Source organism: Neltuma alba, unplaced genomic scaffold (assembly GCF_004799145.2).
Source record: "Neltuma alba isolate B1F8T4 unplaced genomic scaffold, ASM479914v2 tig00008047_pilon, whole genome shotgun sequence".
In the NCBI taxonomy this organism is placed as follows: Eukaryota; Viridiplantae; Streptophyta; class Magnoliopsida; order Fabales; family Fabaceae; genus Neltuma; species Neltuma alba.
The window spans coordinates 51,596-56,209 of record NW_021634935.1 but is presented as its reverse complement, the minus strand read 5'-3'; positions in this window follow the sequence as shown (position 1 = coordinate 56,209).

The window sequence follows — 4,614 nt, the reverse complement described above, 5'->3', positions numbered from 1 at the left end:
TTATCGGGTTTAATAGCCTCTTTTGGGTTGTTTTTGAGGATAGATTAGTAATTAATCTTGATCTTGGTGTTTGGGTTGATTTGAGGTTTGTTGGAGGAATAGGTGAACGTACCCCCTCAGGGTATGTTCGCGGGCGCACCGGGAGTTTCAGAGGGGAGTGTCTTCTCGGGAAGGTTTGGCCGCGGCGAAGTCTAGGGACGCCGCGGCGAAGTTGTTCAGGTGAGCGAGGCTTCCTTTTCGGGAAGGTTTCGCCGCGGCGAAGGTAAGGGCATGCCGCGGCGAAATTTTTCTGGGCGAGCGAGAGTTTCCTCTCGGGAAGCTTTCGCCGCGGCGAAGTCGGGTTTTCAGGTGAGTAATCCCTCTCGGGATTAGTTCGCCGCGGCGAAGATTGGGGTTCGCCGCGGCGAAAGGTCGCGATTCTATATAGTCGCTGGAGGGTTCAGTTGTGCGAAAATTAGAAAATCTGAAGGAGGAGAGAGGAGCTCTACTAGGGTTTCAGTTTTGAGGCTTGGGAAAGACATTTCTAAGGATCCATTACCTCAAGTAAGTGATTTTAACCTCTAATCTTCTTTCTTTCTTGAAATTCCTTGGAAATTTATGAGGATTTTTGGTGGAACCCTAGGATTTTCTAGGTTGTGATGGAACTGAGGTTTTTGACCGATTGTTTTGAGTTTAATTGATTGCATTGGGTTAGTTTAAGTATTTAATCGGTGTAGTTTCCTTGGATTTAAAGAATCTTGAGTTTTTGGAGTTAGGGTTTATGGAATTGGATGATTTGGGATTGAGGATGATAATGTAGAGATTGATTTTGAGTTTTGTGAATTGGGTTATGTTAAGGAGGGTTAAATTAGATGTTTAATCGGTTTAGATTTGTTGTTAGAACCTTAATTGCTCAAATGAGATGTTGGAGGTTGAATTCCTATAGTGGGTCCTTGAGGTTTGAACTCTAATTGATGCTTGGAAGGAGACTTGATGTTTTAATAGACTTTGAGGACTTTGAAGTGTTGTTTTGATAGTTATACCCTTTGAGTTGGGTAGAGTTTTGATGGGAGATAGGAATTTTGTGTCCCCAAGTGTTGTTTTGGCCACATCATTAGTTTGAAAGCTAATATATGATGGTTGTGTGCTTGTGTGCTTGTGTAAACCGGTTGTGAGTCTTGGTGGTGCACGGGGCCACATCGTTGGTTTGTTATTCCTTGCTCAGGCGAGAGGTAACCACTTTCCAATCCTTAGTACTTGCTTATGTGGTATTGTGAGTAGATTTATGCTTTGTGCTCTAAGTAGTAATTATGTTCGAACCGTATGTTGTGTATAAAAAGGAAAACCGTCTTGTGGGGGTTTCGACTAATGATGAATGAATTTTGGTATTGTGAAAGATATGCCACTGAATGAGGTTAATTGTGAAATGATTATTACTCTTTGATTATGATTTGAGCATGATGCATTAATTGAGAATTGGTGAGAGTGTTGTCTGTTACTACCACGTGGTAAGGCCTCCATTAATGCATGATGGTTGGCTTAGTACGTCCCCCATAGTGAGGGATAGGCCTTTTGGCTCCCTACGTCCCCCAGAGTGAGGGATAGGCCTTTTATGGCTCCTTACGTCCCCCATAGTGAGGGATAGGCCGGCTCCGGCTCCTGAAAATCCCCCAAAGTGAGGGATTTGGTTGATGGGATTGCATCATTGCACTTGCATGAATTGTTGTGGCTATCGTTTTATATTATTTGTGAACTGCCCCACTTGACACCTCACGAGCACCTATTTAGTAGTACCTAGTATTGGAAAGGTTGGTTACTGGGACTTTGTCTCACCCCGTGGTTTACAATGTTTTCAGGTGAAGTTTCTAGGCGTGCGCCTTCAGGAAGAGACGCAGAGGCTTAAGCTTGGTAGCTTCAGGCCTCTAGCCTTTGTTTATGTATGAATATGTTGTATATTGCCACAGTTAGGGTCTTTTGTGATATTTGATTGTTGATCTATTGTAAATTGGAGGATACGTTATCTCCTTGTTTTAGTTGGCCGGAGGCCTTTTCTATTGATGGTAGAACTTCGATTTATGTTGGAAACGATTTATATGGGCTGTTGTGGATGTGTCTTGTTACCCGGGCCGGAGGCTCGGAGGCCCAGTGGATATGAATGGATTATTTTAGTTGCATGCAACGTCTTACGGGTTGACCCAAGTTTGAAAGTCAATTTCTAAAAATATGAATTTTCCTTCTACTATGGTAGCTCGTTTTAACAGCTTTCCTTTTCTACCATAGTAGCGGTCTTATGACGAGTTATGATGTTTTGAGGTTAAGGGTTTTACAGCATACACATATACGTATATAGGATTGGAAACTATATTTTTGGCACTTATCTTTAATTTTTTTAGTACTAAAAAAATATTAAAAATGTGCTGAAAAGATGAAGATTGAGTATTGGAGTAGTGAGTCAGTGCTCTTAACTGTGGTTAGTTGCCCTTTCAGCTTTACTTTTACGTGCAACACATGCATTTTAAACGTTTCTAAAAGCCAAATGATAATTGACTTATATTAAGTAGTGATGTGATTTGTTAATATATTGAATTCAATGTGTTGTAATATATATATATATATATTATCCCCGGTCCTAATTATAAAACCTTATGGGAAAATCCCTTAAAAAGACCCTTTAATAACTCAAATTCTTATTTGAGTCGTTAAATTTATCAAATTCCTAATCAGGTCATATAACCCAAAGAGGAATTTTAAAATCTTATGAAATGACTTTAATACTCCTTTTATTAGAAATCTAGAGAGATGAGAATTTGTATCATTCTCGTGTTGCCTAAGAACTTTGAATGAGAGAAACTTGGCATATAGCATTGCAAGTCGAAAAATTGATCAAGTAAGTAGTGGCGAATTAGTTTTTATATTAAATTTTCCTCCCTTATTGCAAGTGTGTTATAAAAATAGAATGTTGTTAATTTAGAATAGAAATGTATTAACTATGAAATAGAACGTGTTAATTTTCAAGTTTGTATTGTGACCAAGTTTTATTCAAAGACTCATTACAAGTGTGTTATGCAGATATAAAATTGTTAATTTAGAACTAAAACTTGTTAACTACGTAATTTGACGTGTTAATTTTCAAGATTGTATAGTGATCAAGTTTTACTGCAAGTGTGTTATGGGGACAAAAAATTGTTAATTTAGAATTGAAACGAGTTAATTGTACATTATAACATGTTAACTTTTAAAGTTATATTATGATCAAGTTTTTTCTAAAAACTTATTGCAAGTGTTTTATGCAGATAAAAAGTTGTTAATTTAAAATCGAAAAGTATCAATGGTGAAAGAGAACATGTTAATTTTGAAGATTATATTGTGATTGAATTTTATTCAAATATTTATTGTTAGTGTATTATGAAGATATAAAGCTTTAATTATTTAGAACTGAAATTTGTTAATTGCATAATTGAACTTCTTAATTTTTCAAGCTGTATTGCAATAAATAAAATTTTATTAAAGACTTCATGTAAATGTATTATAAAGATAGAAAGTTGTTAGTTTAGAATTAAAATGTGTTAATTGTAAAATGAAATATGCTAATTTAGAATTTTCTTTTAGTATCTAATGAAAGGGGCATTAAAGTTATTTCATAAAGTTTTAAAATCTCTCTTTAGGTCATATGACCTGATTAGGGATTTGACAAATTCAATGACTTAAATAAGAATTAAGGTTATTTAACTGTCTTTTTAAGAGATTTTCCCAAACCTTATTATATAATCTACAAACAGGATCTTTTAATTAAGACCGAAGGTATTATCCAATATTTTAAACACATTAATTAAGATGAAAATGATATGGAGAAGCATTCATGTCTAAACAACTATATGGAAAATTGGAGAAAAGTTGCCATTTGCTTCATTTTTTAAGTTAGAACGACCCAATACATGTCTGAAAAATTTGATTTCTTTGTCCTCTACCATGACATTTAAATTGTCTGTTTTATATACTTAATAAGTTCTAGTTTTGAGTCCCTATATTTTGTGAGTTTTAGTTTTGATCCATATATACTTTGATGTATACAAAGTTGCCGTCAATGAACTCAGATTCAGATATTTTACAAGACTAACATTTTGAATGACATAAAATAAAGGGGAAAAAATAATGAAATGATAGAAATTAAAACCAAAACTCTTAAAAATATAGTGGTCCACAAGTAGGCCCAACCCTTCTTTTCAAACTTCACATCCGCTTAAATGAGTTTTCTGTTTTCGGTTAAGATAATGCAACATTTAAGTCTCCGTTACTCAAATGCCAGATATATAAACTGCATCTGACCAAATTTCTACAATTGTACTACATTTTTCTTCAAATAATTATTTTCCTGTTGATAAAAAATATTCAAGTTTGAAGGAAAAATTCAGGTTTCTAAATATTCCAGCTGCTATTTTATGCCTCTAGCCCCTCCACCAAGAGTCAGTTTTATACACGACAATATGCAAGGCTCAATATTTCCACCAACAATTCTAACAGTTGATATGACTCAGGAGGAATTACAAAATTCCAACAATTGCAACTTTAGCACATTCACAGCAACATGGTAGTAATAGAGGCTAACTGAAATTTTGAACCCCTTTGGTTTGCAGT